This window comes from Petaurus breviceps, unplaced genomic scaffold (genome assembly GCF_028583685.1).
Source record: "Petaurus breviceps papuanus isolate PSGF00001 unplaced genomic scaffold, PetGlider_PUasm1.0 118, whole genome shotgun sequence".
NCBI lineage: Eukaryota > Metazoa > Chordata > Mammalia > Diprotodontia > Petauridae > Petaurus > Petaurus breviceps.
The window spans coordinates 18,507,933-18,534,980 of NW_027185616.1; the positions used below are offsets into that span (position 1 = coordinate 18,507,933).

Below are 27,048 nucleotides of genomic sequence, written 5' to 3' on the forward strand. Positions count from 1 at the left end.
CAAACTATGTACATAAGATCCCAAATGGCTAAACACTTAATGTGTTAAGTGTTTTTAAAGTATTTAATCCTTTCCACTAAGTCTCCCAAGACTAGGCTTCCACCCTCTGAGAAATTACACAGCACAGTGATAAGGAATTCAGGCAACTCTCTCCTGCCTGCACCATTCCAGGTGTTAGTGACATCCCCACATGCTGCCAAAGAGAAGCCCTCCAACTCTTGTTTTGACAAATCTTTCCATCCACAGGTATCCTTATTTCCTGACCACATGACTCTTTTACCTACAAAACTAAAATCAATCATATAGACTTTGATTGATTTTTTTAATGGTCCTGTACATCCTTGGTATTGGGGTTCCCTTGATCAATAGATTCTCAAAAATTATGCTCCTAATACTAAGGGAAACCTTGCTCATTTCTAAACAAAAAATAGCATAAACTCTCCTATTTCAGACCTCAGAGGTGTTTACACAGTTTAAATTATAGGTTTGATTGTTCCTTTTCCCAAGGAAACAAAGTAGGGTTAGCGTGTGTTGTTTTGTTTTGTTTTAAGGTTCATTCTTGTCTATTCTTTGTGGAAACTGCAACTTGGTAGGGAGAAAAGGAAACATATTGACCTGGAAGTTATGATTTGTAAGATGGGCAAAAGGGGGCAGCAGGATCTATGATGTCTAAAAATCTGTCTAGAGTAGAGGAGAACCACGGATTTGGAGCTGCAAGGGACCCCTAGATGGCACTGTGTCCACCCCACTTCATTTTACAGATGAGGCACATTTTTCAAACTGAGGCACAGAAAGATTAAGTGACTTGCCCATGTCAAAGTCACAAAGCTAGTTAAGTGTCTACGGTGAGATCTGAACCCAGATCCTTCTATTTGAGCAGAATGTAGTTTATTTTTGTACCTTTCTACAATGCCAACCATAATGCTGTACAAATAATGCTTTCTGTAAGGATTAAGATCAGAAAGGACACTTTGGAGTCCCACCTGATCATTTCACAGACGAGGAAATTTCATTCAATACATGATTTGACTGCCTGCTTGCTGTTGAGTTCTCATAAAAAAAATCAGTTTGAGAATACAACAAGAAGAACTATAGGGGACAGCAAACAGAAGGTTCCTATAAAGAACAAGTCTACCCCAAAGTCTATGTGTTTGTTGTATTGAAATGAATTAGTCCTGTATGCCTCATTCAAGATTTTGCCATATTAATGCCATTTAGAGAAACATTAATTGATAACCCGATTGCTAGTCCCAAGACAAAATTTTATTAAGATAAAAGGACCTGATAGATATATCTTCAGTTGAATACGGTTTTTTATTTAACCCTCCCAAAATTCATATCCTTCCTAACAGACACATACACAAATACAGCACTGCCATCCCCAAGATAATGTAATACAGACCACAAAAGGAAGAGGTTACATGACTAACTGGCTTGACTTTACTATCCACAGAGAAGTTATCAATAGATCATTAACAACCTGGCCTTCCCTTCAGACATTATTCCCGATCCCAATACCCTTTAAAACATTCTTCAACGATCAGCTGAATAGAAGGCTTGTGCATTAATTCTGTAAGTGACACCAATATCAGGGATTCAAGGTAGGATCAACAAACTGAAAGAAGATGTGGTATTCAAAGTGACCTTGGGAAAATGAGGAAGTAATCAGAAACAAACTAACCATAGTTTTAGAAAAGGGGACACGGGCACAATTACAAAACCAATGTTTACTAGATGTAAACACAACAGAAATAAATAAGGACTTACTATGTGTATCGCAGATGACAAGTCTAAAGGTCATAGTGTGACTATGTAGTTAAGAAAGCAAGTATGAGGATAACCGGGGACCAGGAATAGGCTCGTATAGCCTGCAGGAAGCATGAACAATTAAGCATAAGCATCCCATTATAGTCAGAGCTCTATGGAAAACATTTCTCCTACCGTAATTTTAACGGTTGGGAAAAGAAAACTGAGGGGAGAATTTAAAGAAATTGGGAGAAAGGCATTATAATGATTCAGTGATGACAAGTAAATAAATAAATGACAAAGCTTTTATTAGGTACTCACTATGTACCGGGCACTGTGGTAAGTGCTGGAATTACAAAAGCAAGCAAGCAAACATGATCCCTGTTCCCAAGAAGTTTGCATTTTAATAGGAGAAGACAACAAACACACAAGGGAGACATGGAATGGTTCTGGGCAAGAAAATGTAAAAATGTCACCCATCAGACCCTTCTTCCCTGCAAAATTACTCTTCATCTCCATTTTTTTAAAGGGCAGAAAATGTTCACAAAAGTGTAAAGTGAAACAACTCCCAAAGATTAAAAAAAAATCATGGGTTGGTTTTTTTGGGGGGGTGAGAAAACTGGGGTTATGTGACTTGCCCAGGGTCACAATGGTAAGTGTCAAGTTTCTGAGGCCACATGTGAACTCAGGTTCTCCTGACTTCAGGGCCAATGCTCTATCCACTGTGCCACCTAGCTTTATAGCAAAATTGCAATATGAGTTACAGAAAAAGAATGAGTGAGACCTAACAACAGGAGCTGTTATCCTTCAGAAATGGGTGACCAAGACAGGAAGTGGAATGTTTTCTCAAAGTCTCTGAAATACTAGATTTCAACGCATTTGAAGTCAACTTTTTAAGTAGAAAGATGGACTATATACTTCAGTGCATTTAGGTTCTAAATCTAAAGACAAGAAGATTACCAAGCCCAAATGCAAAGAGTGCCAAGGAGTTGCCAATTTGTCTGGATAAACCTGATTCCCCCTCAATTTCTCTTTTATTTTATTGTAGCAATTTACTATTTGTTCCTTGCTTACAGCCAGCACTGATACTAATCAACTGACGAACAATTTAAAGTATTGACTACACACTATGACTAGGCACCATACTAGATTCTGGCGATACAAACACAAAGAATGAAACAAATCTTATTCTCAAAGACAGAGCTTTCATACTATTAGATGAAACAATGTTGGACTTATGGATGAGTAGCACTTATTCACTTAAGCTGTGCCGAAGTTGTCACTAGTAAAATAAGAGGATTGGGCTCAATGTCCTCAGAGGTCTAAATCAGGGCACACATATAATTATGTATGGAACACACACGAGAGTGGCTGATGGATGGAATTTGCCATACCTCTTCTTTATATGGACACAAATATAATCTATTTTTTCTTAAACAACAGCATTCAAAATGCAAAACAAAGCACAAAAAGATTCCATACTCAGTTTTACAATATTTCTGTGATTGCTGTTTTCTATTTTCCACTGCAAATGCTAAAGTATTTCAGTTATATTTTGAGTTAAAAATTTTCTAGCCTAAATACCATCTCTCTTATTGTTCCTATAGGAAAATCAATCGATCAATTAATCCAGCAATTTTTAGAGGACCTACTATATACTCAGCAGTGTGAATGGTATTATATAAGTTCTACAAATAATAAAATGTCCTTGTCCTCATGAAGTTTACAGATAAAGTGAATTTGAGTAAGTAATATAAAGAACTATTGCTAAACAAACCATTAAAACAAGGATTCTTAGCTCTTCTGGTGCCACTAGACTCTTGTTCTCCCTGTGGAGGTAAATAGCATTTTTCCATCACAAGTCCTTTGAAATTGTCTTATATCATTAGAGTAGTCAAGTGTTTCACAGTTGACCATTGTCACAATATTGCTGTTAGTAAACAGTTTCCTGGTTCTGCTCATTTCACCCTGCATCAATTCATGGAATTCTTCCGAAGTGTTTGTTAAACGATTCTGCTCATTATTTCTTATACCACAATAGCACTGCATTGCATATCATATACCACAACTTATTCAGCCATTCCCCAATTGATAGCCCTATCACAAGAAGAGCTGCTATAAATGCTTTTGTTCAAATAAGTCCTTTTCCCTTTTCTTTGATCTGCTTGGTATACAAATCTCGAAGTGATTTTATTGGATAGGCAGTTTTATAGCCCTCTGGATATAGTTCCAAATTGTTTTCCAGAATGGTTGGATTAGCTCACAACTCCACCAAAAGTATATTAGTGAGAGAATAAGCTTTAGTTCTTTAAAATACCCTATGCCTCCTATAATGTCAGATAAATGAGATATTCCACTCTTGCCCTCAAAACCAATATGATCATAAAGAAACTAAGATAACAAAAACACCATTGATTGACTCTAATTGATTCATTCAATAAGTATCAAATGAGAAAGGTAGAATTAGCTTATGGTCATGATTGTGTTGAATGTGTAATTTCTTGCTAATGCCTGAGATATAGGGGGAAGAAAGAGGGAGAGAACAATGGAAAGATCATTGATACTGGAATCAGAGAGCCTGGGTTCAAATCCTACTATTGATGCTCACTACCTGTGTGATGTTACCAGGTCACTTAAAACTCTCTAATTCTTAGTTTCCACATCTGTAAAATGAGGGGCTTGCACTAGAATACTAGATAATTTCTGAGGCTTCTTCCAGCTCTAGATCTATTGCAATTAAGACAATACTAAAGCAGAATTAGATTACTCCGTTTTGTCTCCATTAACAAAGGTCCTTATTTTTATTGTTGCTGTTAATCAATAAATGTTTATTAAGCACCTACTATGTGTGTGGGTTACTGTGCTTAGCATTGGGATACAAAAAAGCAATAAAAGACCCTCCCCACCCTCAAGGAACTTACACTCTAACAGGAGAGACAACAGGCAAATAAATGTGTCCAAACAAGTTACATTCAGGATAAATAAGAAATAATTTTAAAAGGGAAGATATTAGAATAAAGATGGGTTGGGAAAGGCTGTAGATGATGGGATTATAGTTCAAATTTAAAGGAAGTCAGGAAAGCCAGTAGGCAGAGTTGAGGAGGAAGAACGTGCCAAGCATGAGTGAAAGCCAGAAAAATTCCCAGAGCTGAAAGACGGGAGTGTCTCGCTCGTAGAACAACCAGAAGGCCAGTGTCCATGGATCTAGGAGTACATTTCAGGGAATAAGGTATAAGATAGGAGGGGGGCTAGGTTATGAAGCCTTATTATTATAGTTGTTATTGTTAAAAATGTTAATATTGCGGCTAAAAGAATGGACCACCATGAGACTAATATTTTTAAGAAATGGAAGACATGAAAAAATGCACATTTGATTAAATCTGACTAGCCAAAAAATACCCGGAAACTTGGTCACAATATCCTGAGCTTCATCCTTAATGCTACTGTTGAAATATTTTAAAAGCCTGAGCTCTGAACACAACCCACACTTCCCTCCCCTGCTCCCATATTCCACGTAGATCAAGTATTTTCACACTTCGTTCATCTCCAATGAAGACTGTAATTAAATCTTTAATTTGAAAACAAGAGTGAAAGTCCAGCACTTACTGCATTATTGGCAGTATTCAAGATCAGGTCAAAGAGTAATCAAATAACAAATGATGACCTCAGCTCTTTCACGCTTAAGTAATCTGCTAATTTCAGAAAATACCAGCTCAACTCAAAAGTGACAAATCTACATGTCTTAATGCATAACCTTTTAAGAAGTCAACAGGATACTATTTAAAGTTGCATTAACAAAATGCTAATTTTCAAATGGGCTGCCCTCGCTTTATAATTACATAGTTTAATCGTTTCCAAGTCTAATTTTTGGAAACTTTTACATAAGAGTCCTCTCCCACAGTCCAGGGCTGCTGTCAAGATGACGGCCCTGGGTGTTTCAATTTGCACAGCATGACAGAAGAGGTCCTGCAGAGGGGTGTCAGAGAACTGCATTCTAGTGCACGCCTATAATCATTGTGTAAAGCTGCATAAACTATTTAAGCTATCCCAGCCACAGTTTGCACATTTGTCAAAGGGAAGAATGAGAGATTAAATGATCTCAGATTTAAAATTCTGTAGTTCTATTATTTGCTTAGTAGGCCTGCTGGACAGGGGTCTCTCAGAATGTAAAGTGGCTAACAGCTCCTGTATGTGTACAGGTAGGTAGTTAAGGCCATCCATCTGTGTATTTCAACAGTGTATCTGCCTTACACCTGCTTAAATGATGTGATGAGAGACAGTGGAAGTTTGACTTGGCCCTAAAACATCTCCCCTCATAGCAGCTACACATTTCAACATTATTCCTTTTTTTTTTTGGTACCAAGGCACTGGGATAGCCAGTGAAACTTAATCCATCCTCCCCAGTTACCTAAGAAATTATTCCTAAAGCTCAAATCTGACCATATCACTTCCCCCTCTCAATAAACGTCAGTAGCTCCCCATTAGGACCAAATACAAATTCCTCTGTTTGGCATGAAATCTCTTCATAGCACGCCCCTCCCCTTTCCTGCATTATGACTTTCCACTCCACACACTCCACAGTCTTCTTACACAATGTACCCTTCAGGCTTGTTCTCATACCTGGAATATCATCCCTCCTTCTTTCTGCCTCTTACAACTTCTACTTTCATTCAAAACTCATCTCAAACACCACTTCTTAAATGAGGCCCTTTCTGATTCTCTAGGCTTCCTCCTCCCGTTATATTTAAATATTTTATATATTCAAATGTGTATATATTTCCTCCCATCTTCATAGAAGGAAAATCCTTTGATACCAAGGTCTGGCTCTTTCTTTTCTTTTCTTTTTCCTTCCTTCCTTCCTTCCTTCCCTTCCTCCCCTTCCTTTCCTTTCTTCCTTCTTTGTCTTTTTATGACCAGACCTACTTAATCAAAACACTTGTTGAATAACTGACTGACTCAAATCTCTACAGAAAGAATAACAATTTAAACAACTGTCAATCACATTAGCTAGCTAGCCAGTAGTTTAGGAGGTCCTAGAAGATCCCCGGTCAAACAAGACATAGAAGTGACTTTTCATGGGGAGGGGAGCATTCAGGAAAAGTCCAAAGCAAGGGTGTTGCTTGGAGAGATACAGGAAAGGGAGCCGTTCTGTGCTGGCTGTCTCCTACCATGGTCACTAGTTCTGCCTGCCTCCCTTTTCATCCTTTTCCTAGTCTGCTAGGTGACATGGGGGATCAAGCCTGCCTCAGATACCTCCTAGCTTTGTGACCCAGGGCAAGTCACTCGGTTCTTTCAGCCCCAGTTTCCTAACCTGACAAATGGGAATAAGAGAACCTACTTTCAGCGAGTTACAAGATCAAATGAGCGCATTTGCAAACAGCTCTGCCAGCCTTAAAGGGCCCTATGAAGCCGGCTACCATCTTCACCATCATCACGAAAGACCACTCGAGGCTGCTACTTCCACATGTCCTACCTTTGGCTCTTTGCTCTTCTTTACGCACTATTTTGTTCTCATTCATTCCTCCTACACACCTTGGCACAGATGACGCCCAGCATCTCTCTCAAACTCTAGTCCCCCATTTCCATCGGCCTGTAAGACAGCTCAGCCTATATACTACCTCCCCCCTCCACGTCTCCAGCTCAACACCTTCAAAAGTGAGTTTACATTGTCTCCTAGCCCTGCTTCTCCTGGTGACTGGACTGTCTCTGCACCCCGCCTGTCCATGTCCCATGTGAAGTTTGTGGTTATTGCTGCTCGGCCCCCACCTCTCCTATCTACATAGTTATCAAGTCCTTCTTACCATCTATTCTACTGCCTTCCTCTATTCCCCCTCCCACCAGGCTCGTGCGACTATCACTGTCATCTCTGGGACAGTAACTACAATGCATTCCAAAGGAGTCTTTCTGTCTCCATTCCAAACCATTCTTTGTTGGTGCTGCTGCTGCTGCTGATGAGTCGTTTCAGTCTTGACCTTATCTGCAGTTTTCTCGACATTTTACAGATGAGGAAACTGAGGCAAAGTTAAGAGACTTGTCCAGGGTCTTACAGCTAGTAAGTGTCTGAGGCCACATTTGAACCTAAATCATCCTGACTCCATGTCGGACATTCTATTCACTGCCCAAGTGTTAGCTATTGGCTTTAAAAAGGCATGTGCCGTTAATATGGAAATGTTTTGCATGGCTCCACACGTATAACTGATATGATATTGTTTGCCTTCTTAAGGGGCAAAAGGCAGGAAGGAGGGAGAAAATGTAGAACTCAAAAACTTAAAAAATGAATTGTTAAAAATGTATATGTAATTGGGCTTTATTTAATGAAATAAATAAAAATGTATCAAAAAACTCCAAAAGGGCATGGTGGGAATGACTCAAGGGAGAGGGAGGGCAAGAAGTCCTCTGAACCTCAGAGTTACATAGTGGAGTTACCATTCTTAATACTTCTGATATGCTGTGGGCAGAGAGTGGCTGCAGCCTTCTTCTTAGATGCCTATATGCCAGCAGTACGCTCTCAAATAGAATCTAGATTTTTAGAGCAAAGACCACAAATAACAACACCCACTCCCCCAAAAAAGTTTCCAAGGAGCAATATGTTAGTGACTGAGGAGTGCAGAGAATAGCAGAAGTAGCAGGCATAACCCCAAGAGCCAGTAAAATGAGAGATTTTGGTTCTTTTCCCAATTTGATGGTAGATACCAATAAAAACACATGCCCAATAAGAACTGAAGGCAGAAAAAAAAAGCTATCACCTGTTAAATGACAGGTGACTTAAAAGTAGGGAGACTAGTCTTAACACTCTGAAAACCTGGGTTCAAGTCCAAGCCTGACATTCGCTAGTCATGTAACCCACCCTATGCAAATTACGTCCCCACTTACTAAGCCTTGATTTCTTCATCTGTAAAATGAAAACGACAGCTATTACCTACCTCAGAGGGTTTTTGGAAATAAAGTGCTTTGTAAACCAAAAAGCACCGTACAAATGTGACTTCTTATTGTTAACTTCTGTCCCCCAAATAATTCTTATCTCCCTATACTCAACACCTTGTACGTGCCCCCTTTAGTTGTCTTAAAAACACACAGAGAGCTCTCCCTGGAGCTTGCTGGGTGCTGATTCCATTCAAATCCAAAGGGCAGTGTTTTCAGTCTATGTAAGTAATTACCTGGTGTCACCTTATGTGACCTCCTAGTGAGGGAAGGACAGAGACAAAGAAAAATGAACCCATTCACCCCAGTGAGCTCCAGCAGGCCAGTCGGCACTGCCTCATGGTCAGCCATATCAAGGGCTACTGATACATCTTATAGAAATGGTATGGTCACTGGACCTTTGTCCACCATCAGAGGAAATCTATCAATCAACGAAATCAACACAGACTACATTTCATGCTCAAACCTAAAATGCAGGTAACAGGAAATTAATAGTAAAATAATGATGCTTTGAATTCATATACTACTTTTCTCTGAGAACTAAAAGAAAATCCTTCACACATTAGCTGCCTGACTTTAGTTTAAGTCACTTAACTTCTCTGGAACTCATCCTCATCTGTAAATGAAGATATCTTTAATGCTTCCATCCAAATAATCACAGCTTTAAAATTGTTTCTTGCAGTGCCCCCAGAACAATCACTGTTCTTATATTGTAGATAAAGGAAGCTGTTTAATTCATTAGCATTTTTACAGGATCAACATTTATCCCAAGATAGAAGGAGTAAGTGGGTTTCTATGCTCTATTCCATGTCTGAATTAAATATTGAAAACTGAGTTGGCATTAACACCAGTTGATAGTTTGCAAAGTAAATCAGTAGTGGAGGAACAAAGTCTTGGAACTATATTGATAATGGACTCAGAGCCCTAGCAAGTCCCTGATTCTGATCTTGTGAAATGGAGATGGCTTATCCCTTCCTGCTTTCTGTGCACAGGACTTGGTTCTGGCTTCACAAAATCTACAATTCTAGTCAAGTCAAAATTATCAGGAGTACTCTGTTCAGACAACCATGTGTTATCAAAATATTCACTGATTTTCTCTTCTTCTCACTGCAACATAAGGTGTTTTAAGGCAACATAAGAGTTTTGGGAACGAAAGCATCCCACAATGTAGTTACAAGAGCAGACCCCCCCAAAAGAAACCCCTAGGACTGTCAATAGTGCCTCTGCTCAGATGCAAATCTTATCTGCAGGTTTTAAAACCATAACTATTAAGACAGACACAGACTACACGAGGGGATGGGTGTCCCTCTCCAGATCTGATATAATCTGTTCTATTTCTATTCTTCTTTGGTTTATCCTGTCCTTTGGAAACGGTGTAGCATCCTGACATGGTGGAAACTGGCCACAAAGGGCAGGAGTGCTTTCCTGCTGCCATCACTACCTACCAAATGGGTAATGGGGAGAATTTGTTGTAACAGTGGTGCAATAGTCCCCCACAAAGAGTCTATACAACTGAAGGAAGTAACAACAGACCCTTTGGCTTAATGCGTAGAATGCTAGAGTAGGGAATCAGGAAAACCTGGGTTCAAATCCTGCTTTCATCAATTGTATGACCCTAAACAAATTACTTAATCTCTCTGGGATTTAATTTCTCATCTATAAAATGAGAAGGTTGGAGTAGGGGGTCTCTAAAGTTCCTTCTAGCTCTAAAGTTATAATCCTATAATTACTGAATCTGAAGAGAGTGCCCAGGATCAAGGGACGAGAAAATAAGACCATATTTAAAAACCAAAGTCTCTTCTTATAATTAAGAATTTTAAGTCTCCTGTAAAGTTTTGCTCTGATGTTTCACTCTGGCACAGAAGTGAGCCTGGGTTCTGAGTAGGCCAACTGTATACAAGCAACCTACAAAGACAGAAAAGGTTTCAAGTATGAGGCCCAGTGACAGACGGCATATTTATTGTCCTAGCAATTACCTAGCTGTATTCAGAAGCTCATTGCCAGAAAAATGGCCACTCAACTCCCCTCCCTGCCATGAAAGCAACTCACAAAACCACCTCAAGGCTGATATTATACAGCAGCCCCAGAGAGAAGAAAGCACATCCCTAAAATCATGAAGAATTCAAATAAGTATCACAGAAGTGGGAGTGTCCACAAAGATCCCCTAAGCCAGCCCCCTCGTTTTAAAGGTGGGGAGGAAAAAGTGGGGCACAGAGACATTAAGTGGTTTGACCAGCCAAACTAGAACTGGTAGCCAGGTCTCCCATCTGGGGTTCTTCACCCTAGAACCTCCCTGCCTTTCACTTATGAAAGCAGAGGTCCACATTTAAATGATCTTGATAACATACACCGGAAATATATTTTTAAATATTATGTTATGTGATATTATGCTATGCGATATATTACATTACATATTATATCACATCATGTTATATTACGTTGCATTATATCATTATATCAGATGTCACTTGAAGCTACATTGTATAATAAAAAAAAGAAACTGACTTGAATTAAGGTTTTCTTTTCTAACACTTTAAAGTTTTCTGACCATGGACGAGTGACTTAAAACTCTCTGAACATCAGTATCCACATCTATAAAATGGGGATTATTTACCTAAAGTACTTATAAGAATCAAATGAAATAATATTTATAAGCTTTAACATACCAACACCAACTCTTTTCATTGTAATCCCTAAAAGCGGGCAAGCAATTATAAAAATAATAGCTACCTTTTCATATAGGCAATGTTTGAAAATCCCTTTAAGTACGTCACCTCATTTGATACTCAAAATACTCAAAACCACTCCATGAGATAAATGCTCCATTTTACAGATAAGTAAACTGAGAGAGGGTGATCCAGAATCACAAAAGCCATTAATTGTCCAATGCTGGAGGTGACCCCCAGGTTTTCCTGATCCTAAATCCAACACTCTGGCTATTTTATACCACAGAATATGCATCACAAAGACTAAGATGGAAACCTAAGTACAAAAGTGAGGAAATTGTCTTTTGATCCTGCCCATAAAGGTAAATTCTATGAATTCACCATTACTGCTTTTCAAAGAATTATTTAATCTTCTTTGCTTTTGTCAAAATAAGTGTTCTATCTGTAACATGGATTAACTGCTTGCAATAATTTGTTGGGGGTTTTTTTTTTAATTAAGTTGTTTTAACTCTAGGTTCAGACACATGTCTCCCAAACCACAAGTCTCAAAAGTTATTTTTGGCTGCTCTCTTTTGAATTTCTGGAATAAAGTTTAAAACAAGGAAAGACAAGCTGTACAGCAAGTTTCATCTTGATGGAAATATGAAATGACCGAAATTCAAACTTCTATGTAAAGCTGAAAAAATATTAAAGGGCTTTCAAACTCTGTGTCCATTATATACTTTGTGTTAAGTTTATAAGTCACATTGATAAAACTTGAAATTGTTGCTTTTCAGCTATTTAGTTATGTCTGGCTCTTTGTGACCCTCTAAGCCCCAGAGTCTGACTGAATCTAAACTTCACAGAACAAATTCCTTTCATAAAAGAATTTATTCTGTAAGACTTGGACTCAATCAAAAGGCCACAACCAAGGACCTAGGAGGCTATATGTAGCTTCAAGGCCATGGGCTCCCCACCCTGCTATGGAGGTTTTTCTGTCAAAAATATGGGAGTAGTTTGCTATTTTCTTCTCCTGTGGATTAAGGCAAATAGAGGTTAAGTGATCTGTCCGGGGTTACACAGCAAGTGAGTGTCTGAAACCTGATTTGAAGTCAGGTCTTCCTGACTCCTAGGGGCAGCTAGGTGTCAAAGTGGATAAAGTGCCAGGCTTTAAGTCAGTAAGATTCATCCTCCCGAATTCAAATCTGGCCTCAGACACTTACTAGCTGTGTCTCTGGGCAAGTTACTTCACTCCATTTGCCTCAGTTTCCTCATCTGTAAAATGAGCTTGGGAAAGAAATGGCAAACCACTCCAGGATGGTTGACAAGAAAACCCCCAATGGGGTCACAAATAGTTGGCCATGACTTCAGAGCCTGTACTCTATCTTCTAATTTGAAACAGCTTCTCCCTAATAAGTTTTATTTTCAATAAACAATAAATTTTAATAATAAAAAATAAATTTTCTACTGATTTTTGTGAAAATGTCAGGGAAGAAAGGCGGTCTGAAGAGTTAATTCTACAGGGGAATATAAGATGGGAATTATTTCTTAGTCACTAACAAGGTAGATTTAGCAAACACCAGGAGTTTAATGAAAACTCACACATTTCCAAAAATGTTAAAACTGAAATCCAGAAGGAAAATCTGTAATTCATCAACAAGCATTTATTAAATGTCTCCTGTGTTTCACATCACACTACTGCTGGAGATACAAACTCCAAGAACGAATCTCCTTATTCCCAAAGTACTTACATATAAGTACATGATGTAAAGGAAATAGATTTACAGTAAGAGGAGTCTACCTACTACCCAACAGAATAAATTGTTGCTTTAGGTGATGATGAGGGAATACTGGTATCAGAAGCTAAAAGAAAACAGAAACAAGGGTAAAGTGAGAGGCAGGTTTGGCCTATAACAAATGGTGAGTGCAACAACTTGGGATACTTGGTAACTAACACCCTTGAACATAACATTCTGCTTTAATGCAGTACTTGAAGGGTTGCAATGCACCGTGCATGCCTTATCGTCAGGGGAAATATCTAAAGGAGAATGGCTTTATATCCACCAACCCCGAATTAAGTATTTCTGAGTTCAAATTCAGTCTCAAGTACTTACTAGCTGTGTCTCGGGCAAGTTACTTCACTCCATTTGCCTCAGTTTCCTCATCTGTAAAATGAGAATAATAACAGTACCTAACTTCCAGGGTCATTGTTGTGAGTATCAAATAATAGAATATTAGTAAAACACATAGCACAGATTAATTAAGTACATTCATTCTCTCCATCACAGATAAACTTAATTTCTTTTTTTTTTTTTTAAACAGTAAGCAAAGTTTAATATGGTCTCATGGGCCCTGAGGGAAGTGGTGCCTGATTTGGAGGAGTAATTACTATATCCAGATAATCTCCTCTTTGGAACTTGTGAGACTGTAGGGTCATGGAGTCATCAGTCCCCTTTCTGCCAGACATAGTCCTGCCAATCTCTTTCACTTTATAACCAGGTCTTTTAAGATCCATAAAAACAATAGCAAAATTGAAGCGTGTACCCTTCTTTCGAGCTTCTGGGTAGATCTGCAGCTGGCCCGAAGGCACGTTTCCTCAGGTAACTCTTCCACGTGGTATACGCCTGCAGCAGCAGCAGGCAAGGCTTCTACCGGTCAATGGGCTTTGGTCAATGGGCTTCTCCCGTTCCTTCTTAATTTCCTCCTGAGTGACACGGGACTCTACTGCCGTCTTCCTCCTTCAGCCTCCTAGACACTCACTGTGACCTCCGACCCCAGCTGCGAGCGAGCATGAATGAAGCCCTAATTTCTTGCATAAAGTGGTCTCCAAGGACTTACGCATTGGGTCAGCATAAGGAAACCAATGACCACGTGCCCACTCCTCTACTTTGTCCCAAATGGATTTCAAATATGGCAGACAAGTTTGCATTAAAATACATCAACCAATCAACAAACGATTTTCCAAGTGTTCCAGGCCCTGTGGACACAAACAAATGCAAACAAGCCCAGCCCTCAAGGAAATTAAACTCCAATGAAGGAAATACCATGTACACATAAAAAACCATGCCTGTGACATATATATGCGCATTTGGGAATGGGGAGAGCTCACAGCAGAAGAGTAGACAGAGAAGACACCAGGGAAGACTTCAGACAGGAGGCAGCACTTGGAGCTGAGTTTTGAGGAAACTGGGAGTATTCCAAGAGAAGATGAAGATGGAGTATACTCCAGGCACCAGGGAAAGCCAGGGCAAAAGCTGGGAGATGGGAAACAGTATGGCCTGTGTCTGGAGCAGTCAGTAAGGCAATATGAAAGGACACCTGGAAGACCTCTGGGCCCTTTACCACACAAGAATTAGAAGCAGCCTGTATTAATGGAATTTACACTACCAAGAGGGGAGTGAAGTTTTAGAAGACTGGAAAGACTGGCAGGAGCCAAACTGTGAAAAGATTTAAATAGATACAGGGGAGTTGAGAGTTGATCCTGGAAGCAATAAGGCGCTCCTGAAGTTTGCTGAAGGGGGTGAAATGATTAGACATGTGCTTGTATTTGCTGAGTCTCTACTAAGCTAACAGCCCTGTGTTAGCTATTGTGGGGGAGACAAAGAAGTTTAATAAGGCACAAGTTCCATGAACTTGCTTTTTAAAGAAATATATACTTTGATAAGTGTATTTCATGATAATTGATTTTTTATAATCCTCTTTATCTTATGCACCTGAAAACATTATTTGGAGAAGGGATCTGTAGATGTCACCAGATTGCCACAGGGGACCAGGAACTACACACAAAAAAACTAAGAACCCTTCATTTAAGGCATAATTCTTACTCTCAAGGAGCTAATAATCTAATTGAAAAGAGACAAGACGTAAACACTCCCCCCTCCTCTGCCAAAAAAAAAAAAACATTGTGTAACTAGAAAAAGATTTAAATAGTGGTTTAAGGCAATGACAAAAGAGACCTCAGAAGGTAGTCCATGATTAATGGCCATAAGAATTATACAAAGGGTAATTGCTGTGGATTCAAAGGAGGGAAAGATCCCTTCAGGCTGGGGCAACCTAGAGAACCTCAATGGAGGGGCTGGGGGTGGCAATCAAGCTGCATCTTGGGCTAGACACAGAGGTAAGAGGCAGGGCATTCCAGGCTGGCCCAAAGAAAAGGAGCTAAAGCACGAAGGAAGGTCAGGGAGAGGCTAGTTCTAGGATATAAAAAAAAAGAAACCGAAGTTAAAAGAAAACACATTACCAAGGCAAATAAAAATGATCCTTGGATTATCGATGCCTTTCCCCCACCTCTCTCAATACACTAGTATAAATACACTGTGGCCCCTTCTCCTCTGGAGAAAACATATGAGTTGACAATAATGCAGTCAGTGTTCACACAGTATAAAACCAAGAAATCAAGACACCAGTACATACCTGCATGCCTATGACATTATCACTATTTTATATTTCAATGGGAGAGAAAACGCTGGTGATGGAGATCTTCTTATGGAACTATGAATAGGTCCTCCACATTCAGGCCTATGAACACTAGAGCAACTTCTCTGCTGTTCACCCCAGGTACTCCCCTGCCTCTATACATGGTACTTCTCTGAATGCTTTACATCTAGAGGCAATGGGCACAATTAAGGATGGAAGGAAAGCTTCTGGCTCAGATATATGTTTTTCCAATACATGTCAGAGATCGATAATTGCATTTCACTATAGAGCACAGGAACACAAATGTTAAATTACCTCTCAGCACTCATAGATTATTAGAAATGGAAGGGATGGCAGAGGTCAATCTAGTCCAACCCCTTTCATTTTACAGATAAAGGAAATTTACAGATTAGGCTCAGAGAATTTCTGTGACTTGATCAAGGTCACACAGGTAATTTGTGGCAGACACAGGTCTCCTCAACTTCTGCTAACGTCAGTGCTCTCCGAATCCTTTAAAGTCCATCCCCTCAAAGAGCATGCAACAATTAACACAACAATATAAACAAAGTCAATATTGTGAGGCAACAAAATGCTGATTTTTATGTCTGTATTACTACCATGCTGTTTAAAGATAAAGACAAACTACCCATCCCTCAAATGTTAGCAACAGACAGGACTTTTTCTGGGTTTATTATACTTTGCAGGGAGCTTTGTTTGGATATTTGAGGGAAAGTTTCTGTGGCGTCAAAACAAAAAGCACTGGTAATTTTTCAAAACCTAGAAATGAATGTTGCAGAAAACCATAAGTAGAAGAGGTTGAGGATCTATCAAAGACTAAGAAAATACCGTGCTTTGGAACTAGACAGATAACAGACAATCTTTTTACTGCTGAGATGAATGTGATTAAACAGTACCTCCAAACACCAAGAAATCAGCACATTCCTCAAAGTCATTTTTACAGAAGGAAGAATGCAGTCATTTCAACATTTTTTTCCTTAAATACTAGAGTAAATACAAGTCAATTATCACATCTTTACCCACTGAAATAAAAGCAAACAATGAAAAAGAAAATATTTCTAAGCTTAGTTTCTTTTGCTTTTGAGTTTTTTTCTGTGTTAGAATGTTCTTTATAGCACATGGGCTATGAAGGATGTAAGTCCAATCTTGATTACTAATAAGATATATGGACATATTTGGTATATGTGCCCTAAATGTAATTCTGGTTGTGAAAATAATTCAACTTGATTATTTCCTTTGATTCTTTTTTTCCCCTAAAATGCTATAATGCACAAAATTTCTTGGTCAATTGAATGACAGCAAGACAGGCAGACTTCCCAGGGGCCCATAGATTGGAGAATGAACAAATTGTGGTGCATGAATGTACTATTACTGTGGATATTACTGTGACATAAGAAACAATTAATTTAAAGAATGTAGAAAAGCACAGAAAGACCTACAAATGGATGCAACATAATGTAAGAAGAACTAGAAAAAAGAACATGGGCAATGACTAGAACAGTAAATGGAAGGGAAAAATCAAACTGAGAAATCATAATGATCTAATTTGGCCCTAAAGGAGAGAGGAGAAAAATGCACCTTCATCAAGAACTATGAGTATGGAACACAGCATAAACTGTGTTTATATAAAAAACTGTGTTTATAAAAAAAATCAGAATCAGCTGATGGGTTGGTTAATTGCCCTGAAATGCTTCCCCCCCTATTTGCTTTGTTGCAAGAGGTAAGGTCTCTGGAAAAGAAGGAAGGAGGATATATTTAGAAGTAAAGGATATAAAAACAAAATATATTAATAAATTGCAGACCTTCAAGATCTGCAGCCAACAGGACTGAAAAGGGAATAAATGATTTGCCCTAGAAGCCCACGTTATTGCAAGCTTAAAAAAAATCATCTATACACAAAGGGCAGCTTTAATATTTGCAGTTCTCATTCACCTCAACAGGTCTGGAGGGAATGTGATTCATTACAGTCCATTTAGCCTTGCAACAATTGCAGCTCAAAAAAAAAAAAATCAAAACATTTCTGAAAATGAACACATGTGCTCTCTTTGCAGCATAAACCTCAAACAGCCTGGGGCCAGTGCTAATACAAATGTAGTACAAGGCATTACAAGACTGTTGGGTGCTAAGGCTAGCAATTATACTGGTATTTAACCAAATCTATCGCTCATCAGAACAGCGTTAGTGCAGGAGTCAGAGCGAGACAAGCTGACACGGAGTGCAGCTACTTAACTGTCCCCTCCAGCGATTACACTTTCTCAGCCTGAGAGTCATGTCAAATTAAACAACTGCACATTGACATTTCGTTTCTGTAAACATTAAGGGGTGATTGACAGCTCCAGGATGTGACCAGCCAATCATTATAATCAAGTAACCTCCCGTTAGCTGATCGGTTATGGAAAGGTTTGGGCTCTTCTATTCTGCTTTTCTGAACATGGCAAAATGAACAGAGCTTCAGACTTGGAAACCAGGAAGACATGAGTTCAAATCCAGCGGGGTGACTCTATGGCTCTCTGTATCCTCACCTGTAAAATGAGGAGGTTCGGACTCTATGACCTCTCAGATCCCTTCTACCTCAAAATCTATGATCCAATGATTCTTACATTTCAAAGTCATTCTTCTGTTTGAGGATCCAGGAGTTACAAAAGTCTGGGGTCTGAATGTATTCAGAAATGCACATTTAAACCCAAAGCTTTAGGTGGTAAACATTCATCATTTCCATCATATAAACTTCAATTCTCACTCTTCTGCTTCAAATTCTAATTTTAGGAAGAATCTTTGATTTATTTCCGCTCCACCCCATCCCACACTCTTCTAGGAGAAAAAGAGAATGGGTCAAGAAAATATAGAAGATTAGGAAGAACACTTTTTAAAAAAAAAATTCTTGAAATAACTCCTGGCAAAAGATAAGAAAACAGAATCTGATTTGTTTCTAAAATTTAACATGATTTTTGGGTGGAGGGAGTGTGTCACAAGTGGGCAGGTAGGTGGTGCATTGGATAGAGAGTCGGAAAGACCTGATTTCAAATCTGGTCTAAGACACTAGCTGTGTGACCCTGGGCAAGTCACTTAACCCTGTTTGCCTCAGTTTTCTTATCTGTAAAATGAGAAATAGAAGGAAATAGCAAAACACACTAGTATCTTTGCCAAGAAAACTCTTAATGGGATCAGAAAAAGTCAGACAGGACTGAAACAACTGTATCACAACAACAAATAAATGTGTCACGGCAAAGGGCAATGGAAAGAAAGGCCAAGGGATCTGGTTTGTAACTAACTCTCGCATGGTGACACTTGATAGTTTGCAACAAAGAGTTTCAGTCAACTTATCTAAAAAATGGGAATAATGTCTGCACCATCAAGTTCACCTCCACTGAACTGAATTAAATGCTTACAGTCATAGTCAAGTTGAATCATTCAAAAGCAAAGTCAATAACAAATAAAAAAGTATTACATTTCTGTTCAACCTCACAATTATACTTCTTCCAAGAATCTATAGTTCTCAGAGAAAAGACTCAAAACTCTGTCAGAGAAAAGAAAATGAATAAATATAGAAAGGAAGACAAAGAATAACAGTAAATACCTGATAGCTGAGTTCATCATTCTTTTTAACTGTCAGTAAAAAGTCCCATATCTACTACCATATTATGACTCAGACAATTCCTATCTCCCCCTACTCAATAAACTCCAGAGCTTTCCTATTGCCTCCAGGAGCAAAAACAAAATGCTCTGTTTTGCATCCAAAGCCCTTCATAACCTAGCCCCCTTCCAGTCCCCTTACTCCTCAACACATACTTTTCCATTCATTTTCCACCAACAAGACACTCTGTCTCATCTCCGGGCATTTTCTCTGGCTATCCTCCATGCACGGAACACTCCCTTGTCCTCTCTGGCTTCCGCTAAGTTCCAACTAAAATGCACCTTCTGCAAGAAGCCTCCCTAGACCCCCATTATTAATTCTAATGTCTTCCTTCGATAAGTCTTTTTCTACTTATCCTATATGCATACTGTCTTAACAATTTTGTAAGCTCCTTGAGGGCAGGTACAATCTTTTCCCTCTATTTGTATCCCTGGTGCTTAGCACAATGCCTGGCATATAGCAGGTGCTTAATAAATGTTGATCGATTGATTGGTTAGAGAAGAAAACAAACTGAGCCACAAAAGCAAGAAGGAAGACGTGAGGCTATTGATCTGGAAGAGGGCAATTGATACAGCACAGTTAGATGGAACAGGTTAAGACAGTCATTGCTAGTGTATGCAAGACGGGCCCTTTACAGTTTTGTTGAAACAATTCAGGACACCGTGGAAAGACAGCAAGACGGAAGCAAGTACAATTTAAGTTAAGGTGGCCAAGAGCCGCTACAATGACCCGCTGTCCCTCCCTGGATGTCTACCTCTCTCTGTGTCTATTCCTGCTTGGTGCTGAAATGCTAAGCACTGTAGAAGAGAAGCTAGGAAAATAGTGGTCTATGATCCCCCTCAGGGCTCCTCATTCTATGTGATCCAGCTGACATGCCCCCTTTTTAGCCTGATTTAGGAGTAATCTGTGCTTTCCTACTCTGGACCCAGTAGAACTGTCGGACATTATTTCTGCCATTAAGACATGCCCCAGCAGGAAAGTAGATTCACAAGGCTGAGAACAGTGGGTAGGAAAAATAACTAATTATAAGGCACAAAAGAATTAGATTTGGAAATGCAGAACATGGAAACAATTTCAAAATGTTTCAGAACCTTGCAAATTTCAGTACAGCAAACAGAGTAACATGCTCCCTTCTTATTTCCCAGCTACTAAACAAAGAGAGTACAAATATGAAAAAATAACGTTCTTTGATAAGAGGTAGCAGATTTTGCATGAAGAAAACAATTTTAAGTTCTCAGTTCTCTCGTTTCAGAATCTCAAGGATTAAAAGGGCATCTAGGTGGCATAATGGATACTAGCTGTGTTCTGGCAAATCACTTAACCCCAACTGCCCCCCCAGAAAAATCATAAAGATTAATTAATAAGAATCAGTTGTAACATTATGGAAAGAGAACTAAGTCAAGAAGGTTGGGGTCAGGGGCAAATCGCTTGACCACATAAGCCCTAGGCACCTAAGAGAAGGTACCAAGAGAGGAAGCTCCTCACTGGGAGCTCTCTAGAAGGGTGAAATCACAGGTCCTGTTAAAATAAAACTCACAGGATTTACATGGTTTAAAAGGCAATTTTCATTGGTACCTCTTTATTGCCTCCCTTAATATGAGCTATGAAGAAAAGAGACCATCTTCCTTCTCCAGCACTTAGCAAAGTGCTCTGCATATAACATTTTATAAATGCTTTTTCATTCATTCCTTCATTCATCTGTTGTTATCCCCTAGGACATGGTCCTCCTGACTTTACATTAGCTTTCCTGGTTTTAGATGGACACTTTGGACTACGTTCCCACTTTCTTTCCCTATCGGGTTTAATGGAACCCAAGGCCTCCCTGGTTTACTCCCAAGATCATAGTTTTCTACCACACATCCTTTTTCTCCAGGATGGGTCTTCCTTTTCTGGGCTCTAAATAACTCTCCTTAATTCACTGGCACACGTGGGGCCCATTCTGCTCACCAAGAGGTGGGCTGTCAACAACTGCATAATTATTTAGATCATTAAGAAGCTTACAGATACACAGAAAAAAATCAAAAGCAAATTTTATTACTTGCATTTATGTTCCTGTTCCCCATTGATGTTTGCGTACGATTTTTCTCTCACTAGCATATTACAGTATGTCACTGATAATCACTGAAGCTTAGAACTTGAAGTGAATTTGAGTTAACCTAGTTCAAATTTCTCCTGTTACAGAAGAGGAAGCTAGAACCTAGAGAGGTCAAACTGCTTTCAAGTGTATACATCTAGTTGCTGAGAATCCAAGTTTGTCCATCCGTCTGTCTTCCTCTTCTTTTTCCTTTCCTCCTTTCCCTGATCCCTGCTCCCCATCCCAGGCAATCCTGCTCCTACCACAGTGTAATGTCTTTTCCAATAAACTCTAGTTTTGTTATGGAAAATCAAGACAAAAATAACCACGATACCTAACCATGGCAAATTATTAATACTTGAGTATGCTGACTTGGAAAAGGATGGCTTGCCTTTGTAAGTCCAGGACTTCAATGGGAAAGGCACCACAAGCACACATTTGGCACTCAATGAATGAGCATCCATGATGTTTGGTTATAAAACAAGTTTGCATCACCTGCAGAAAGAAAAGCATCCTGGGTCCATTTGTAGAACACTGAAGCCCTTTGAACAGGAGACAGGCAGCTCTCCACACACAATCAGCTTGCTGTCTCCCTGTGCCGAGGAGTTCTTAGCAGCCGAGCTAACGCCTTCTGACTCATCAGGGAGAGGAATGAAGGAGGGCATTCAGAAAACACTGCAGTCTCCCATCCCCAAGTCCCGTACACTGCTGGCTATGCAGCAACACTTGTCTTTCCTAACAGTGCTAGGTATATAATTGACATATAATACTGAACTGCTTTCTAACTGACTCAGCTCCCAATAGGAAATGAGCAATCAGTAAGCATTTATTAAGTGTCTACTGTGTGACCTGCTTAGTCCCAGAGACCAGAACTAGGATCAATGGGAAAGGGAATAAGCGTTTATTACGTGCCTAATATGTGTCAGGCCCTGTATGTATCATATATGTATCAAGTATGTTCAGTCCTCTCAGACTCTTCTTAACCCCACATGTGGGGTTTTCTTGACAGAGAAGTGCTTTGCCATTTCCTTCTCCAGCTCATTTTACAGATGAGGAAACTGAGGCAGAGTTAAGTGACTTGACCAGGGTCACTCAGCTAGTAAGAGTCTGAGGTCAGATTTGAACTCACCAAGAGGGGTCTTCCCAACTCCATGCCTAGAGCTCTGTCCACTGCACCACCTAGCTACCCATTTGCCATATTTTTTTTTTGTTGTTCAGTGGTTCAAAGAAGCAAAATCTGGTTCAACACAGAAGGGAAAGCCGTAAAGATTAACGCACCCACTGTGAATACTCTGGGAGTTAGCAGGTTCCTCTTTAAGTGGAGATCACCAATCAGGGCCTAAATGGCCACTCCGCAAGGAAGCTGTAGCCAAAATTCATGCATTAGGTAGAAATCGGAGCGCTTGACCCTTAAGGTCCCTCTGACTCAGCAATTAGGTGATCTGACTGTGACGAAAGATTATTTGAACCGCTAAGAACACTGGCTCTGGAGAAACTTGGTTCAAATCCTGACTCTGATGCTTACTACTCTTGTGGTGGTCTCAGGCTAGTCACTAAACCTCAAGTTTCTTCATTTGTAAAATTAAGGAGGTTGGATTATATGGCCTCTCCAGACCCCTTCCAACTTTACATCTCCGTGAGCCTATGAGTCAAAAGGAGACCAGTAAGCTCAATGCCTGAGAAGTATGGTTTAAAATTTCAAATGGAATATTATTCGTTATACTAATATTCAATTATACAACTTCTTAGGAAAATAAAAGGGAAAAGCCAGAACCCTTTTTGCTTGTTTGCATAAAATTCAGTATGTTAAACAAGTGGTATAGTACATGCCTATTTCCTAAGAATAAATCATAAGATTCCATTTTTCTTACTGTAAAGTTAATCTTACAGACAACAAAATATAAAACTCTTCCGAATATAATAAACTCTGGCTATAATCACATCACTAATGTATTAGAAGTCAAACTCTACAACTGAGTTGTTAAAATGGATGAAAATGTTTTCAAAAGAAGGATCCAATCTCATGTCAACTGTCAATTTCCTCCCCACTTTTCCAGGACACCACTTCCCCCCGCCCATGCCCCACTTCTGAGACCCTAACATTTCAGGTTCAGAGGACACAAATGCTGTAATGCAATGTACTTGTTGTTTTAAGCAGCTGGACAGATATGGGCACTGTCAGGTCAGCCACACATTCTCTACCTCTTTCGTCAGGATTAAAACACAAAGGATACTCTATGTTGACCCTACATTACTCTCCTCCAAAGGTCATCACAGTGAACCTGTGAATGCGTTTTTCTTAAATACATGTTCCATGAATTAGGATTTACTCATCAATCCACATGCCATATCCCCATGGCCCCACTTCCACTCACTCTAAGAAGGAACAATTCACATAATAAAAAAGGTCCAGAAAAAACATGTATGAATGCAATCTAATTATTATTTATGTTGATCTCTTTTTTTAAAGGAAAGAAACAATACAACAAATTACATGATATAGACCACTGGGAAGAAATTCTACACTTCAAGATAGAATTTAGATCTGTAAATGGAATAAGACAGGCTATTTTTAATAGATATATAATAACCTTACCATGCTTAAGAGAGAATTTTTTAAGTTGTGTAGGTGAAACAAGAGATAGCACACTTCAGAACATGGATATTATTTTTTTCACAATATCTATTTTAACATCAGAGTTTTCAGTACCCATGTAAATAAACCTGATCATGCAATAAATTCAGCATGCTCTTTATTTTGCAGATTTCCGCTAAAACATCACAAATTTCACCTTTGAAGAAACATCTTTCAGAATGACAGAGATAACAGGATTTTGATATTCAATGAAAAATTACTAAACAACTCTCTAGCTACCTCAAAGACTGTGTTTGTGTGTGTGTATGTGTATACATATGGACATACATATATGTGCGCCATATTCAAGGACTGTGGTGGTCCTACAGGGCTCTTTTACGAAGAAATATCTTACAATGTTACATTGAGAATGTAAGTCCCCCACTACACCAATGATGTATCTCCTTGTCTCCATAGGGAAAGGGATCTTCAGAATGTAATTCTCCCACTGCACCAATAATGTATCTCCTTGTCTCCATAGCAAAGGGGATTGTTAAGGCCACAAAAGCACAACCAAATGAAACCAGAACTCTATCGTGAAGTGGCAACTTCCCTAATCTTCCCAACCCATTTCAGGTGGTCCCTTTTAGGCCAATCTCCAACCTCCATGGTTTACAAAGGTACATAAAATTGAGTCACCATCCATTACAAATAAAACACATTTAGAATATGACCTAAGTCTCTAGAGTATATTCTAAGTATATGTATAAGAAGAAGAGAAATATACACACAGGCATATATAAATACATATAAAGCTAACTTTCAGTGTTCAGAAAACAAAAGCTATCCCCATATAACAGCCAAATTCCTACATAACTCAATTTGGACATCTCATCTGGTGTGAACTGCACTCATTCCTAGTGTAAACCCCACTGCGCTCTGCAGTGATATACTGTAATGTCACATCGCAATGTGGATTTACTATAAAGGGCTGCTGACGAGTTTCAGAGCAGTAAACACTGCGGCGAGGTGTATTTCACACTGAGCTGGTTTTTATGAAGAACACTTCACCGCCCAGGCAAGGCACCGGGATGATGAATGGTGAAAGATGCATGACAAGCTTCATCATTGTTTGTAAATCTTAACTGTTCCTGCTCACTAACTCTGGAGGCAATTTTCAAAGACAGCAGGCCGACAGAAGGACAGCACAGCTTTCCTGAAGGTTATTCAAGTTGTACTTGGGCTAAGCCGTACCTAGGAAGGGCTGGGCAGTGAAAATCTAGCATTCATACTGCTGTGTGCGGGGGAGACTTGAGGGGTCGGGGGAAATTCTGACTCAGAGGTTTATGTTATACAAAAAGTCCATACAGAACGTAGAAGGCACAGGGACATTAGCTATTCAGAAACCTTAACTATTCACTAAATAAATCAAAAAATGGTAGGATCTGCTGCTGTAACCAAAGTCCAGACGTTCACAGGAAGCAAGGCAACACAAGGCCCATATCATTCATGGCAGACAATGCAGTGTTCACAGTTCAGTGAAATCAGCTCTAAGGGGAATTGTCTTTTTTTGTCCTGTTTTTCAAGAACTGAAGTTAATTATGTCACAAAAACTAGAAATCACTACATGTTCAAGATCCTAATGGTAAAAAAAATGATAAAAGAGAATTTTAAAAATTGACAATAATTATATAATAATTTGATAATGCTTTTGTTTCGCTATAACAACAGCAATAGTTGTTATTTATTATAAGCAAGTTTCTTGTCTCACAAATTTTTAGCTGAAATCCAAACTTTTACATGCTGCTGCTCTCCAGTCCCTGGTCTCAAATGACCTATTATAGATTATTCTGCTGTTAACAGTTTTAAAACTTAAAACTCAGTTAAAAAAAAAGAAAGCTGATTTAAAAAAAAAATTTACAAAAGAATAAAACTTATATTTAAAGGAATATTTTCTTTCTTTTGCAAGAATTATCTAGGACAAGGATTTTTAACCATTTTGTGTCACCAACTCTGGCAAGCAGGTGAAGCTAATGGACCCTTCTCAGGATAACTTTTTTTAATGCACAAAATGAAATGTGTAAGACAACAAAGGAAACCAGCTATATTAAACATGTAACTGTTTTTCACCTAAGTCTGTAGACTCTTTGAAATCTAGAAAACTTTATGTAGAGTCATAAAAGACTTAAATCCAAATCTTGATTTTACTATTTGCTAACTCTGCAACCCAGGGCAAATTACTTATTACTATCTATGGTCATATTTCCTCATCTTTAAAATAAGGTTAAACCAAATGATCATTAAGGCCCTGCTTCCAATTTTAAATGTATAATCCTAAATGGAAATATATTTTAGAATCTTAAGATTATTTTTTAAAAGATGTTTACAAAATAATAACAATGTCACATCTTGACTAAATGCCAGTTATGTTCAGAGCAGGAAAGGTCAATAAATCTTTAACTGTAGTTCTTTTGACACTTTCATTTTCAAAGCTAATTATCTGCTGTTTTACTCAAGGTCTTCTGCCTTTATGATTATACCTGTCTTATTTACCTAAAAGAACTGTAAAAATAAATGAAAATAATTTGAAAGGTACAAAACGTTGTGCAAATATAAAGCATTCTTGAAGGACACTCAGAGCTTTTTAGAAGGAAATCAATAAATTCAGGGCAATAAGTCTTCCTCCAACTTTTCTTCATGTTTTATGGTCAGGGAAAAGATCTCCATGTTGTGAGATTACACCGTATATTTATGCACATCATGTTAAATTTTACTAGAGTGTGTAATACTATGGAGTTCTTTTTAGCTACTTAACTCTACTGTGTTTCCCCGATAATAAGACACTGTCTTATTAAACTTTTTTGGACAGAAAAACACCAGAGGGCTTATTTTCAGGGGAGGGCTTATTTTAATGAACATTGACAGCAATTTTAATAAACAGGTAAATGTGAACAAAAAAATGTACCTTTATCCAATAAGCAAATCACTGGGGAAGAACAGGATGACGCGCTCACTGCTG

The 27,048-nt window shown here is 38.8% G+C and overlaps 1 protein-coding gene and 1 pseudogene across 2 annotated transcripts in view; both read right to left on the reverse strand.

Annotated features, from left to right (window-relative positions):
* Positions 1-27,048, reverse strand: part of DMRT1 (doublesex and mab-3 related transcription factor 1) — a 147,789-nt gene that overhangs the window by 16,328 nt on the left and 104,413 nt on the right. The window lies entirely within an intron of this gene.
* LOC138160856 (histone deacetylase complex subunit SAP18 pseudogene) lies at positions 13,645-14,154 on the reverse strand (annotated as a pseudogene).